We start from the raw sequence: 15,913 nt of genomic DNA, 5'->3' as shown, positions 1-15,913 counted from the left end.
TTTGCTGTGGACTGTGGCCAGGTTTCCCCACGTGGTGCTTCTGTGGCACGCAGGGGGCCTGTTGCTCGAAGCCCCCCTCACTTTGTCTGTCCCCTGAAACAAGCCGGCCAACGCTGGAGCCGGGAGCCTTTTCCTAGTTTGGGCAATGCAAATCCTTCGTAAAACTGCCTGGGCACAAAAAGCTTTCACAGCAAGGCCCTGCGAGTTTTGTCAGTGCCGACTTTGGGGAAATTTGTGGTCTGAATAATGCACAGAGGGTTACATCCAGAGCCCCCACGAAAGCCTTGCCCTCCCGCCCAGTTGTGGGAGAGGAATCGTTCTGCTTGAGTCGGTCCTGCTTGTTGTTTCATTTTGCTTCGATCTCTTTCATGGGGGGAAGCAGGGTGGGTGGGTGGAGCTTGGGGGGGCTGGTCAGGCCTTGTCCAGTGGGGGTCGCTGAGAAGGAGGGGATGCAGAGGGGGTAGAGGCATCGTCTGGAGTTACGGCCGAATCTGGCCAGCTGATGGGGGGGGGGGATGCTGAGTGGACGCTTCCCTCTGGCCTGAGCGGGCAAGAGGCTGAACCTGAGAGGTAAAACCTGGGCAAGGCAGAGATCCCAGTTGTGCCTGCTGGGCTTTGTAGTGCCATTGCTTCTTCCGTGAATATTTTACTTCTAGTCCCACCTCAGGCACTTTAGGATTCCTTGCCAAGAAAAGAGCCTCTTCTGAGGTCTTTGGGGGGGGGGGGGATGCTGCTGCCAAGGAAGGGCCAATGTGAAAGGTTGCAGAAAGGTCCCTAGTGGGGACACAATACTCGGGCACAAACCTTCTGGCGTTGAGAAAAGGCTACATGTTTTAATATTTAGGCCAAGGTGACTGGAGCTTCCTTTTCTTCTTCCCAGAAACCAGGTGAGGGGTTTCCGTGCCCACCTGGATGGGCAGCCCCTGAGCAGCCTTGCGTGGTTTGGGATCAGCCCTTTCTGCCAATTCATCCTGCGGATTAAATCTGTTCACTGCGAGGGTTGCGTCTCCCCTGCGCCAAAAGGAAGCGCTCTAGTAGGTGGGTGGGTCCAGGGTGAGAGGTGGGGGTGCAAGAAGCCCCCAAGGCTGCTTTCAAAGAGGCCCCGAAGTGAAGAAAATGTGCTGTGGTGGCTCCCGAGGAGAGGAGGGCCCCCGCCCTCCATACTTTTCCTAAGAGCCTGAAGGCTCAGGGGGCTGGGGGTCTCATACTGCGTCTGCTAGGCCGCCTTTAGTCGACTTGGGTGTCCGTCCAGTGTCTGGGTGGGGCTGGTTGGGTGAGTCCACCAAGACTAGCCAAGTGGGAGAGGCCGGACTTCTGTTCCACCCACACAACGATTGACAGGCATGGGGGGGGACGCCCTTTAGGCCTCTGCCCTGGGGGCACGAAGGGCTGCACCCAGACACGGGAGGCTCCCACAAGACCTGGCAGAAACATGGTGCGTTGGCCAAGATGTGCTGCCCAGGCTCACACAGGGTGCTACGTCATAAACCATGGTGCTCAGTTGACAGGAGGTGACTCAGGGACTACGGGGCTGCCTCTCCGTGGCATTAGATTGGTGGGTTTCCAGGTGCCCAGGACCCCCCCTGGAAGGCCCCTGTGGCAGTGGGCTGGCTACTTGCAAGACTGCCAAGGGTTTCTACTCATCCCACCGGATCCGGCAGGGTGGTGGGCACACTCCAGGTTCCCTCTCCTGGATGCTCTGAGACCCGGAAGCCGTTAAAACTTGGCTTTCCCTGCAAGCGTTGAGGCCAGAGAGTCCTTGAGGTCTGGCTCTGTCTGTGGGGCTAAACACTGCAGGATGGCAGGTTCTGCTTGGCTGCCTATCGGTTTGCACACCTGATCACCGCCCAGAGTTATGGACCTAAGGTGAGTACATAAATAAATATGAAACTAACCTGGGGGAGGCTATGCACAAGGACTCGCCCAGCTGGGCTTTGGGGGCCTGGAAAAGAGCGAGTTCGGATTTGGGAGCTTCCTGGGGGACCTTCGTTGGGCCCTAAAGGCGGGAGCCAGCATTCAGATCCTCAGCCAAGGGGTAACTTTGCAATGGAGATATGCCCATCCTTCCCCCAGGAGGGTGGAGACAATCGGGGCAGCTCAGGATGAAGGCGGCTACTCTGAAGAGGAAACGGGGAGATCGGAGGGTTTAGTGGAGAAGAGAAGAGCGGGGATTGCTCCGCGAAAAGAGGGCGAAATCCAAACAGGGCCCTGGTTCTCTTGGAGCAGAAGAAAGGCCTCTGGTCCACCGTCCTGCGGCCGGAGGGAGGAGGAGGAGGAGGAGGAGGCCTCCAGAGCTGCCTGCATTCAAAGCTGCCTCCTGCAGCCCATCCGGGAACTTGTGGGCAGAGAAGAGCCGGTCCATCCAGGCACAGCGAGGGGGCCTCTGCCCCCTGAAGGGCTGTGGGGGTTGTCACACCGCCCACCCCCTGCACCCCACTTGTTCGCCAGCCTCTTCCCACAAGGCTTTGGTCTAATGAGGAAGGAACGGTCGGAGCTGAGGGGAGGGGAGGGGAGCAGGCAGCCCTGCGCCACAGAGCGGTGGCTGACTCACCGCCAGCTTCCTCTGGTCTAATCCTCTGCGGTACACAGGCAGCCCAATTACGGTGGTCTCCTTGTGCTCCATTGCGGGCCTGCTGGCTGGGGAATTCTGGGAGTTGAAGTCCAGACCTCTTAAGACAGCCCAGGCTGAGAAACCGGGACGTTTTGCTCTGGATTGTTGTTCCCGAGGCCCCTGCCCTTCTCTTGGTGCCCTTTGTGAGCTCTCAGCCGCTCAGCCCCGGTTGCTTCCCAGGGAGTCCCATCCCGGCCCCACGGCCTCCGTGGGACTCATCGTTTCTGGCCCAGTGGGCTGAATGAGCCTCCTTTGCCAGGCATTGCTTCCTCAGCCAGGGGTGGAGGTGTGGGTGGGAGGGCACTTTGTCTTGGCAGCTCTGTGCGGTTTTCCTTTCCCTGGTTTCTGCTCGGGCATTGGGGGGCATTTGCGCTGGGCCATGTAGCACCACCAACACCCCCTTACACCTTCCCATTTAGGGAGGAGGGGTCTTGTGCAAGAGTGGGTGTTGCCCACCAGTCCTGGTGCCAACCGGAGAAGAGCCGGAGGGCCCCTAGCTAACTTCCCATAAGGAGTCCTTAACACGGGGGAGGCCAGGAGTGCCCAGAAGGTCCCTGAGGAAACCTCCCACCACCACTGGGGCAGAATCTCTCAGAACCAGCCCAGGGTGGAGGGTGAGTGAGGGGTCAAGACGTGCCAGGCGGTGGACTGGCTTTGTTCCCACTCATCTTTTGGCTCTCTGGAGCTCTGAAGGTGGCTTCCAAATGGGGGTGCCCCCCCCCCCAGGACTTCCAATCCCCTGAACCAGCAAGGGGTGGGGAAGGCCAGGCCCACCTGCCCCTCTGGAAGAACCCAGGGCCAGAGGAGAAGCCAGGCTGGGGCAGCCCCCTTCCATGCTGCTGTGGTAGGGGGCTCTGGGGCACTCTGTCCAGTGGGCTGAACCCAGGCAGGGGAGGGGCCCTTGGAAGGCAGGGTCCACCTCGGATTCTCCTCCAGCCGGGGAGACACAAATTCTGCTGCTCGTGCCGGAAGAATCTGGGTGGGGAAGCAGATCTCCCCCTCCCCCAATTATGCAATAGCAATCGGCCCCAGCCCCCTCCTCAGAGCGTGAAGAGCAAGTGCCGAAGAGTCTGGCCAGAGGGGGCGCTGCTCTGCCAGCTCCCGCCGCCTCCTGCTCTGCCAGCCCACCGGCCCCCTTCCTCCCGGAGGAGCTGCCTTGGCTCAGCTCGGCGGCTCTTGCCATGCAACAGCTAAGAAGACGGAGGGATTAATTTGTTCCTGGGCGGGTAGGCGGGTGGGCAGGCGCGGGAGGGTGGAGCTGCTTTGGGCAGCAAGCGAGGCGGCAGCAGCACCTGAGCACGGCGGTCTCCTCCCCCTCCCCCTCCTCTTCCCGAAGTCCAGCACCGAAGAGAGCCTGAAGTTAAGAGCTGCTCGGGAGCGTCCTGGGGTCTCGGGCGGACGGCTGAGTCTCTTCCTTTGAAGAATCCTGGAGAGAGAGAGAGATTGGGAGGGGGGGATCTCCTGGGCTTGCTGGGGGCTGGGTGGCAGCTGTGTCCCCCCAGAAATGGGGCCATTGTGGTGGTCTGGGAGCACGATGGAGTCCAGCACTCAAGGGCTCAGTTGTGCATCGTCTCCCCCTCTTCCTCTTTGATTCCCTGGATTTCCTTTGGGGTCTTTGTGCATCAGCTGAGGAGGTGAGTCCGGGCGTGGGGGGGGGGGAGGACAGACCTCCAGCAGGTGAGAGTTCTGGAGGAGCCGCCCGGAGGTCTTCGTGGGGGTGGGAGACGGTCTTTGGGGCGGCTGCCGGAGCCCAACCCGGTCCCCGGAGGAGCCGCCCCTCCGTCCATCCTGGCTGAGCGCCCGAAAGGTTGCTGGTAGGGAAGACTGTCTGTTTACTTTTGCTTCTTTTGGACGGCTCCTGTTGGAGCCTTGTTGTTCCTAGTTGTTGACATTCACCTGTTCTGGTCTCAAATGAGCGTTTTCCAGGGCTCTTCCGGGGCCTCTTCAGGGCTTTTGCCCAAGAACAACTTCCACAAATTAAAGCCTCCAAATCAAGAGGCAGAGATTCCCCGCTGCATTCCCCCCCCCCCCCGGAAGAAGCTGGGGGGGCCTTGGTTGGTGCTGGGGCTGCCTTGTCCATGGGGGCCCTTCTCTCCCTTGTGCCTCAAGCAGGAGGGCACTGGGGCCGTGGGGGCTTCTACGCTGGGGCTGGGTGAGCAGGCAGGGCCTGGAGAGGGGACCAGGGGGAAGTATGGCTATGTGTGTGTATGTGTGGGGGGGAGGATTCGGCCTGAGGCTCTGGTTTCCCCAAAGGGGAGGGGGCTGCTTTGGAAGGAGGGGCTCTGCCTGCACCAGGGAGGGGGCACGTGTTGCTGCTGTTAGGGTCCCCGCCTGCTGCCGGCAAAGACCAGCCCAGCGTCCCTGGGAGAGCAGGGGGGGGTCACTTCCTCGGTTCCCAGCGCTTGGTCCGAAACTCTCAGTGCCGGGCAAACTTTGACGTGTTTCGATTGTTCAGCTGGTCGGCTGCTCTGCATGCGGGACCTCACCTGGTACCCGGAGTTGGCCCTTGGCCCTGGGGCCCTTTTCTGAGCCGCCTGTGGAAAGAAGGAGCCCTGGCCTTCCCCAGGGTGGGGGCTTCATCTGCTGGGAGCCATTAAGGGCCCCCAGAAGAGTTTGATCCCAGACTTCAGCAGGCTCTGTTCGTGCAACATGCTCTGAGCCATGGCTGCCGAATATGCTGAGCTTGGTTAGGGTTAATCTTGGGGGGGGGGGGAGAGCGGGGTTATGGAAGCCCAGCGTGATGATTTCTCCGTGTCGTAGTAGTTGAGGATTCTGCCTTGAGTCCAGGAAATAGGTCAGTTCAGTCCCTAATTTTATCACTGGCGGCCTGCATTTTGGGTGTGGTGGTCACTCGGCCAACTGGGTTTGCTTCCGGCTGCTTGGATTGCGCAAAGCCGGGCAGAGAGTTAGCCAGAGGGTTCCAGCTGAAGCGGGTGACCTGAGCTCAGCATCCTGTGGTCCCCCGTCCTTGTGACCACCTGTTTTGCCACTGCTACCCTGCTCTTGCTCACTTGGGGACCACAACTCCCAGAGTCCCCAGCCAGCCCAGCCCCCACAGTCGGTCGGCATCTTGGGGGGAGGACAGGCCCAGGTTAGTTTGGTTCTGCTGGGCTCTCTTCAGTGCTGGGGAAATTCTGGGCACCGGGAGGCAGTGCCAGCTGGGCGCTGGGTAGCTTCTTCTCCTGCCTCTCCACGTTTCCTTATTTGCATTCCTGGCACTTCGCAACCTTCCTGCAATCAAGATTAAGTCACCTTCCGCTGTAAATATTTTGACTTGAGCCCATAAAGCAGAATCCTTTCTTCCTTTCATTGTTTTCCCCAGGTGAGAATTCTCAGTCTCTGAGTCTCTCTCTGGGCAGGCGGGCGGATTTTGCCAGCCTCGGAAGAAACTGCCAATGAGGCTGGCTGCCCCTTTCCGGAACTTGCTTTGGGAAAGAAGCGGCTTCAGGAAGGGGCCACAGGATGGAAAGGGCCACGTCCGGCCCTCCACAGCTTGCGGGAGGGGTGGCTGTGGGCGTGGGCTGGGAGGCAGGGAGGAGGGCCCAGTGTGGCTTCCAGGCCGCCTTTCCTTAGAAGGCACTTGGCCTCCAGGAGCCGTGTGGGGAAGCGTCGTGCAAGGATTTCCAGCAAGCATCCGCGTGGCAGCCTGTGAAGAAGGGCTGCCATGGCAACTCTCCCTTGGGCGGTCTCTTGCAGAGCCTCCCCTGAACCCGTGGCTGCAGGGGATGAGGGTCCCTGGTGTTGCAGCTCCAAGGGAACGAAGACCCAGGCCCAGCCTCGGCTGGAGGCCTCCAGGAAATTGGGAGGCAGGGTCCAATAGGGGAAGCCTCTCCCAAGTGACCCAAGAGGATGGCCTTCAGTGGTGGCGCCCAAAGGCCTCCCTCGTTTTTTTTCTCCTTTGGGAAGGTTTCAAAACGCTCCCAAAGGAGGAGGAAAAAACTCTGAGAAAGTCCAAAAAGCACCTTTGGGGCAACTGTGACCACCGGGATGATGATGGAGAATCTGCCCAGCCCTTGTGACCAGGTGAAGCTCCTCCGGGGAGGAAATGTCAGACGGAAGGCTGCAAAAGGGGGAAGGACTTAGGACAGCGAGTGGAGCCCCGGCACGGAAGCAGGAGCTGCAAGGGGCCAGGGCGGCCTCCGGGTAGAACCAGGGCATCCGGGCCCATCGTCCCCTATGCTGCATGCACGGCACCTGGAGTACTGGATCCGTGGGGAGAGGGAGAAGCTGGAGGGGAATTTGGGGAGAGCGACCAGCATGATCAGGAGCTGGGAAGGTTGAGTTGGGTTGAGCCAGGGGCAACGGAGGAGCCTCCTAAAGGGCACAAAACTGGCCTCTGCCTCAGTTGAGGGCACAAGGACCCTGGCTTGAAGTCCACGGAGGAGATTCGGAGGGGATATTAGGAGGGACTTTTGCCTGGGCAGCTGTGCTGCGGTGGGCAAGTTCACCCAGAGCAGCAGCAGGAGCAGCAGCCGCCTCCCCCTTGTTGGGCTGACACCTCTTTATCTGGGTGGCCGCATGAGTTCCTGCCTGGAGCTGGAGCTGAACTGGATGGCTGGAGGTCCTGCAACGCCGAACTGCCCCTGTTGGGTGAATGGAGGGGAGCCTTTTTATTTAGCCCCTGCAGGCTAAAGGCAGCCTCAGGACTCGAGGGGGGGGGTATCCCAGGGGAGAGCAAAGCGTGGGCGCCTGTCCCTTGCTGCCCTGCTGTTGGGCAGGTGGGCTTCTAAAAGGTGCCCGTGGAACTTCGCCTGCATCTCCTGACAGAATAGGATCCCCTGGAGAAGGTCCCCGAGAAGGCCTTGCTTGGAGCTGGAGAGGGGCCAGAAAGAGGCCAGCCTCTAGGGACCATCAGATCCCTCAATTGTGGACTCCCCAAAAAGGGACCCCTTGGTTTTGCCCTTTGATCAGACTTAGGCGGCCTTCTCCTCTAACCTGCCAAGTTCGGGCAAAGAGCAGAAGGTGACATCCCAGACCAGAAAGTCCTGCTTGGCCCAGCCCTGCCCTCCTAGGGTTCACCTCAGCCCTCAGCCTCTGCCTGCAGACCCCTCCCGGCGACCTCTGGTCCCCCTGGGTAGCTGGCCTGCAAGTCCCTCTCTTGGTCAGGCTGGAGTGCCATCAGCTCTGGGGAGGGAGGGCTGCCTTCAGGTGGCCTTCTCCTCCTCCCTGCAAGAGGGCCTGGCTGCCCCTCCAGGAAATGCTCTGCCCTCCCCATAGCCATGGGCTGCGGCTTCTGTTTCTTGAGGAATACCTGGCTCCACATTTGTCCCCTCTGGGCCGAGCCAAGGAATGGGCCAAGCGAGGTCAGCAGCTCTGGAGCTCAGCCCCCTAGAGAGGGGTCCATTTGGACTGTGTGACTGTTGGCTGCAAGGGTAGAGGGAGCCCCAGGCACCCTTCCCCCCCCCCATAACAAGAGGGAGGGAGGGAGGGGGGGACTCCCTCCTGGCCCAGTCTGCCCAGAGCAGCCCTTTGGGCTTTGTGGCAAGTCCCCCCAGCCCCGAAAAGCATTCTGATCCAGGTGAGCTCCATCCTCTCAGCCCAGGGTCAACTGCAGGGAAACTGGCTGCAGAACTGACCATGGTGCCATAGGATAGTGGTCAGCAGAACAGGAGAGGAGGGGAAAAAGATAAGACTGGCATTGGGCTAACAGATGCAGAAAACAGGCAGGAAACAGGATTAGATTTTGTTCATGGAGATTCTCCGTCATCCGGGTCTCGGCTGCCTCAAAAGTGTTGTGGGAAGAATCATTTTCCTCCCAACTGGCTTTTCAAGAGGCAACTGGACTTTCTTGGTCTTTCTTTGAAAATGTTTTGCTTCTCATCCACGAAGCTTCTTCAGATCTGAAGAGTCGACGGAGCCTCGTCTTCCTTATCTGTCTGTTGAAAGCCAATCAAAGGCCCCAATTTATGCATTGACAAAGGCAGTTGAGCAGTCTGAGGCTGGCAAATCCTGTCCCCTCGGCTGCCCCTTCTCAGGCAAAAAGAGCCAGGGGCCACAATTCCCCATACATTCTAAATCCTTAGCATACAATGAAGAAGAGATCATCTAGTCCAACCCCGAGGGTGAAATTGTTATTGTGGCTGGTTATGTAGTCATTCAGAGGTTCAGGCTCTATTTGGCATTTTTGTCCGCCTATCGAGTCCTTCGCAAGGGCCTGGGAGGGGCAGCTGTTACCCAAAGGGGATCAGGGTGTCATTTGTAGAATGTGGGCTGTTCCCAGGAAAATGGTCTTGTGCAATTGACGAATGGGGATTGTGCCACTTGCCAGCAGTGTTTCAGTGGTGCTCCAGATGTTTTGGGACTGCACCCAAAGCGCCTATCCCTTTGCTTGCTTCTGCCGCAGGCGTTCTCTTTCTATTTGCAGGCCTTTGTATGTTGTGATTAGTTCTTTCTCTCCTCTTCTGGCGTCTGCAGGTACGGCTCCATCCACCACCAAGCCTTTTTTGTCTTTCCTATCAACGAGCCTTAGGTCTGGGTGTCAGGTGGTGGCAGGTGCCTGTCTGTCTGAATTCAAAAAGTCCCAGAGCACTTTAGTTCCTTCATTTTCTGTGACTTGCTCTATTTTATGATCCCACCAGTTCTTGCTTTTGCAGGCAAATGGTATTTTTTGCAATGCACCATTGTTGCTACTTTGTTGTGCCGTTGTGTGTAGTCAGTCTGGGTGATCTTGGAGCAACTAAAACAGGGGATCCACTGTTTCTCCAGCTTCTTTGCAGAGACGGCACTTGCTGTCTGTTGCTGCCTTCTCCATTCTGGCTTTGTCTGCCTTTGTCCTTAAGGCTTGGCTCTGTGCAGCCAGAATTTAGACTCTCCTTCCTTATTGCCAGGTCTTGTTATGATGTGCTTGGGCTGCTCTTATTTTTAATGTACCAGCTACCTAATGACTTGGTAAGGCCACACTTGGAATACGGCATCCAGTTTTGGTCGCCACGAGGTAGAAAAGATGTGGAGACTCTGGAAAGAGTGCAGAGAAGAGCAAGAAAGAGGATTAGGGGACTGGAGGCTAAAACATATGAAGAACAGTTGCAGGAAATGGGTATGTTTAGCTTAAGAGAAAGGAGGACTAGGGGAGACATGATAGCAGTGTTCCAATATCTCAGGGGTTGCCACAAAGAAGAGGGAGTCAAACTGTTCTCCAAGGCACCTGAGGGTAGAACAAAAAGCAATGGGTGGAAACTAATCAAGGAGAGAAGCAACTTAGAACTGAGGAGAAATTTCCTGACAGTTAGAACAATTAATCAGAGGAACAGAAATTGCCTCCAGAAGTTGTGAATGCCCCAACACTGGAAGTGTTTAAGATGATGTTGGATAGCCATTTGTCTGAAACGGTATAGGGTTTCCTGCCTAGGCAGGGGGTTGGACTAGAAGACCTCCAAGGTCCCTTCCGACTCTGCTATTGTATTGTATTGAACTCTGCCTGTCCTTCAGTCCTGAGAGGTGGGCTCCCAGCCTGGCCCCTGAGTGTCTGAGGGGAGACCTCCAAGGTCCCTTCCGACTCTGCTCTTGTGTTGCATTGTATGTGTAATACTTTTGCCTCTTTTTCTGTTCTTCATTTGGTCTTCTTTGTGGAGCAGGTTGGTCTCCCTGGCGTTTAGTAAGCCTTTGCAGTGTGCTTAGATGCTCTGTTCTTCTTCCTTTTGGCCCCTCTCTTTTTTTGCGGGGGGGGGGAGGAGGGGGGGGCTTTGTCCTTTCCGAGGAGAAGGTAGAGGAGAGGTGCCCCGTCTGGGAATGAGAGCCCCTCAGTGGCGACGATGCCTTCCTGGGCCACCGATTCCTGCTGGTTTGCCTCTGCCCTCCGGGCTGCTATTCCTGGCAAGGATTTCTTTAGCCCGGGTGCAGACCCTCCCACTTCTGCTTCTGCGAAAGCCTCTGTTCTCTGTTATAGGTCGGTGCTCAACTTGGCCTCTGCTGCTCTTTCTAGAACGGCTGCATCGTTTTCAGCCATCGTTTTCCTCTTGGGTTTGATTTGCAGCAGCAGAAGCTCTTTCATTTCTTCGGTTTCGGTCTCTGTGTCTCTTCCTTCCAGCAGCTTCCCTGGCAGCTCACCCAACAGTCCCGAGTCCCTTTTCGTCAGATGTCCAGAAACTCTTTTTTTTTTTTTTTTTTTTTTTTTAAATGTTTATTTATTTTTCTTTAAAAAGACAAGACAACACATAAGGTACAAGAGCAGGGAAGTAAAAAAAAAACACATTTTCATCAAGCATGTCGTTTGGTTACAAGTTTTTGTGCGATGGTTTTTACAATTAAGGATGCGTTCACTAATTATCCATTAAATATAGTTAAATATTTCATTGAGCATTGCATGTTCAAGTTACCATAGTATTCTTTCTTTTATGACAACCCTTATTTCTTTATCTCTACAATTATGTACTAGGTAGCAATAGGTCTTTATAAAATTGTATCACCATTCTCTCAAAGATAAAAGTGGAGATTAAGTCAAAGAAAAAAAGAAACTCATTACTTCATATAAGACATTTCTATTTTCCATTAATCTTAAAGTTTCCAATCATCCTCAACTCCAAATTTAATTTCCCATTATTATTTGTCAATCCATGTAGTCATTAAATATTTTAATCTATATTCACATCCATTGTTCATTACATCATCATTATTCCATTTTATATTATAAAATAGTCACCAGCCATAATCATACCTAACAGTTTAAATCATCTCACTCTTATATATTAAATACATTATTATTCTTATCTCGTATAAGTAAATGGTCTATTTCATAATAAAGGCTTAATATGTATAGAAAGAGAAAAGAAAAAAAAAGAAAGAAAAAAGAGAGAGATTTTTTCAAAACATTAAGTATAACTTTCTATTATTATTACATATAAGATAGGGTAAAGAAAAAGAAAAGATTCACTTCCAAGTTTTTTTATCCAACCATTGATAAAACAAGTCCCATACTTTATAAAATTGCTCATCCTCTAATTCTCTAATTTCAAATGTAAGTTTACTCATTTCTGCACAGTTCATTATCTTCCGAACAATTTCCTCCTCTGTTGGTACTTTCTCATTTTTCCAGTATTTAGCAAATACAATTCTAGCAGCTGTTAAGACATTTATGATCAAATATTTCAAGTCTTTATTGTATGTTTCTGGTATTATTCCCAATAAGAAAAGTTCTGGTTTCAAGTCTATATGTTTATGTATCATTTTCTCCAACCACATGTGTATTTTAGTCCAGTATCTCTTAGCTTCAGGACAAGTCCACCACATGTGGTAATATGTGCCGGGTGTATGTTGACATTTCCAGCATTTTTCAGACTTATTCTTCGACATTCTTGCTATTCTCGATGGGGATAAATGCCACCTATAAAACATCTTATACAAATTTTCTTTATATGCAGTTGACATTGTCATTTTATAATTTTGAGTCCACAATTTTTGCCATTTTTCTAAATCAATCCCATGTCCAAAGTTTTTTCCCCAGGCTAACATAGTTCCTTTCACTTGTTCTTCATATAATTTCACCTCTAATAAATAATCATAAAATTTTTTAATTAATTTTTCATCGTTACCTGTTAAAATTTTATCTAATTCAGTCAGTTTATCATAAAAACCCTCATTTTTTCGATCTTCATTGTATCTAGAATGTATTTGCACATATGAGTACCAATTGAGTTCAATACCTTCTTTTTTTTTTTTTTTTTTTTTATAAATGTTTATTTATTTTTCTTTAAAAAGACAAGACAACACATAAGATACAAGAGCAGGGAAGTAAAAAAAAAACACATTTTCATCAAGCATGTCGTTTGGTTACAAGTTTTTGTGCGATGGTTTTTACAATTAAGGATGCGTTCACTAATTATCCATTAAATATAGTTAAATATTTCATTGAGCATTGCATGTTCAAGTTACCATAGTATTCTTTCTTTTATGACAACCCTTATTTCTTTATCTCTACAATTATGTACTAGGTAACAATAGGTCTTTATAAAATTGTATCACCATTCTCTCAAAAATAAAAGTGGAGATTAAGTCAAAGAAAAAAAGAAACTCATTACTTCATATAAGACATTTCTATTTTCCATTAATCTTAAAGTTTCCAATCATCCTCAACTCCAAATTTAATTTCCCATTATTATTTGTCAATCCATGTAGTCATTAAATATTTTAATCTATATTCACATCCATTGTTCATTACATCATCATTATTCCATTTTATATTATAAAATAGTCACCAGCCATAATCATACCTAACAGTTTAAATCATCTCACTCTTATATATTAAATACATTATTATTCTTATCTCGTATAAGTAAATGGTCTATTTCATAATAAAGGCTTAATATGTATAGAAAGAGAAAAGAAAAAAAAAGAAAGAAAAAAGAGAGAGATTTTTTCAAAACATTAAGTATAACTTTCTATTATTATTACATATAAGATAGGGTAAAGAAAAAGAAAAGATTCACTTCCAAGTTTTTTTATCCAACCATTGATAAAACAAGTCCCATACTTTATAAAATTGCTCATCCTCTAATTCTCTAATTTCAAATGTAAGTTTACTCATTTCTGCACAGTTCATTATCTTCCAAACAATTTCCTCCTCTGTTGGTACTTTCTCATTTTTCCAGTATTTAGCAAATACAATTCTAGCAGCTGTTAAGACATTTATGATCAAATATTTCAAGTCTTTATTGTATGTTTCTGGTATTATTCCCAATAAGAAAAGTTCTGGTTTCAAGTCTATATGTTTATGTATCATTTTCTCCAACCACATGTGTATTTTAGTCCAGTATCTCTTAGCTTCAGGACAAGTCCACCACATGTGGTAATATGTGCCGGGTGTATGTTGACATTTCCAGCATTTTTCAGACTTATTCTTCGACATTCTTGCTATTCTCGATGGGGATAAATGCCACCTATAAAACATCTTATACAAATTTTCTTTATATGCAGTTGACATTGTCATTTTATAATTTTGAGTCCACAATTTTTGCCATTTTTCTAAATCAATCCCATGTCCAAAGTTTTTTCCCCAGGCTAACATAGTTCCTTTCACTTGTTCTTCATATAATTTCACCTCTAATAAATAATCATAAAATTTTTTAATTAATTTTTCATCGTTACCTGTTAAAATTTTATCTAATTCAGTCAGTTTATCATAAAAACCCTCATTTTTTCGATCTTCATTGTATCTAGAATGTATTTGCACATATGAGTACCAATTGAGTTCAATACCTTCTTGTTTCAATTCTTGTATAGATTTAAGTTCACCCTCTGCATTCAATAATTCAGCATATCTAACTGCTTCTTCCCTTTTAAATATTATTGGATATGAAAAGGCTTCAATAGTTGATATCCAGACTGGAATTTTCAAGTAGTGCGACCTCTTAACCTTCTGCCAGTTTAATAACAGAGCCTCTCTTATAGAATGGTCTCTAAAGTAACCATGTTTTTTAGTTCCTTTATACCATAAGTATGCATGCCATCCCAACAGCAAGTCATGACCTTCTAGATTCAAAAGCCTATCATTTCTTAGCATTATCCATTCCTTGATCCACATCAGACTAGCTGCCTGATAGTATAACTCCCAATCAGGTAAACCCCACCCTCCCCTTGATTTGGAATCTTGTAACAATTTACATTTTATTCTTGCTTTTTTCCCTTGCCATATAAATTTCAACACTATTTTATTTAATTCTTCAAAATATCCTTTCCCCAACTTAATTGGAATAGTCTGAAACAGGTATAACAGTCTAGGTAAGATATTCATTTTGATTGTTGCGATTCTACCAATCATTGATAATTGAAGATTCTTCCATTTCGCCAAGTCTGTTACAATTTGTTGCTTCAATTTAATATAATTATCTTCTTTGAGAGTGCTGCACTTGGCTGTTAGGTGAATCCCCAAATATTTAACTTTGTTTGTGATTTGCATTTCCAAATTTTCCGCCAATTCTTCTTTTTGTTTTCGGGGTATATTTTTTGTTAAAATCTTTGTTTTGTCTTTGTTTATTTTTAAACCTGCAACTTTTCCATACGCCTCGATTTCTCCTATCAGTTTAGGTGCAGATTGAAATGGCTCCTCAAGGATGAAGACTAAGTCGTCAGCAAATGCTTGCAACTTGTATTCTTCCTTTTTAATGATCATTCCCTTTATTTCTTCCTCTTCTCTAATCTTTCTATTTAGTACTTCTAATGTTAAAACAAAAAGCAGTGGTGACAGTGGACAGCCTTGTCTCGTACCTCTTTTAATTTCAATTGGATCCGTCAGCTCTCCATTTATCATTATCTTGGCTGTTTGCTTGTGATATATCGTTTGTATGGCTTGAATAAAATTCTTGCCAAAATTCATTTGTTCCATTTGTTGAGTCATAAATGTCCAATTCACGTTATCAAAGGCTTTCTGCGCATCCAAGAAAATCAAAGCCATTTGCTTCTCAGAGTGGACCTGATAATATTCTAAGGTATTTAGAATTGTCCTTATGTTATCTCTAATTTGCCTCTTTGGTAAAAAACCATTTTGGTCCGGGTGGATAAACCCATTTAGGTATTTTTTCAGTCTCTCTGCCAGTATTGAGGCAAATAGTTTATAGTCTGAGTTCAACAAGGAGATAGGTCTATAGTTCTTAATTTGCGTATGGTCTGCCTCCTCTTTGGGTATTAATGTAATATATGCCTCCAACCATGAATTAGGTATTTTACTTTCAATCATTACTTCATTCATGACTTCTAGTAATGGAACGGCCAAGGATTTTTCTAATGTTCTATAGAATTCCACAGGAAGGCCATCCGGTCCCGGGGCCTTCCCATTATTTTGTCTTTTAAGGGCCTCAGTTAATTCCATCATTGTTATTTTATCTTCAAATATAGTTCTAGTATCATTTGGTATTTGGGGGAGTTTGGCGTTTTGTAAATATTGTTTCACTTCTTTCTCTTCTATGTTCTCTTGTTCATACAGCTTGGCATAGTAATCTTGAATAATTTTCCTTTTTTCCATATTTCCATGATGCAATTGTCCTTGTTCATCTCTTAGTTGTAGTATTTTCTTGGTCTCTCTTTCTTTTCTCAGTTTATAAGCCAGCCATCTGCCTGGTTTATTTGCATTTTCAAAATAGTTCTGTTTGGCGCCTCTGATTTTTTGGGCCAGGTCCTCCTTTTCCAATAGGTCAAGTTTGTGTTTTATTGTGTCCATCTTTATTTTAATCTCTTTCTTTTGTGGAGATTTCTGTAGTTCTTTTTCCAATGTGCTGTAATCTTTTTCTAGATCCTTAGACACTTGTCTTTTCTTTAAGTTTCTCTTTCTTATATAGTCTATTATCAAACCTCTAGAAAAGGCCTTCATTGTAT

At 48.8% G+C, this 15,913-nt stretch overlaps 1 protein-coding gene across 3 annotated transcripts in view; it reads left to right on the top strand.

Annotated features, from left to right (window-relative positions):
• The window catches only part of UNC13B (unc-13 homolog B), a 167,232-nt gene that overhangs the window by 69,613 nt on the left and 81,706 nt on the right, over window positions 1-15,913 (top strand). The window contains exon 1 of one of the 3 annotated variants that reach the window (XM_081942075.1): window positions 4,065-4,245. The exons of 1 other annotated variant lie outside the window; for it this stretch is intronic. The gene's annotated coding sequence lies outside the window, so the exon portion shown is untranslated. Of the gene's footprint in view, window positions 1-4,064; window positions 4,246-15,913 lie in introns of those variants that run through there. One more of the 3 variants, XM_081942074.1, reaches the window with a different exon arrangement.

The sequence above is a fragment of the Natrix helvetica genome (assembly GCF_964273705.1).
Source record: "Natrix helvetica genome assembly, chromosome: 2".
In the NCBI taxonomy this organism is placed as follows: domain Eukaryota; kingdom Metazoa; phylum Chordata; class Lepidosauria; order Squamata; family Natricidae; genus Natrix; species Natrix helvetica.
Note: the sequence above shows the minus strand (reverse complement) of the source record. Positions and strands in the feature narration are given on the sequence as shown.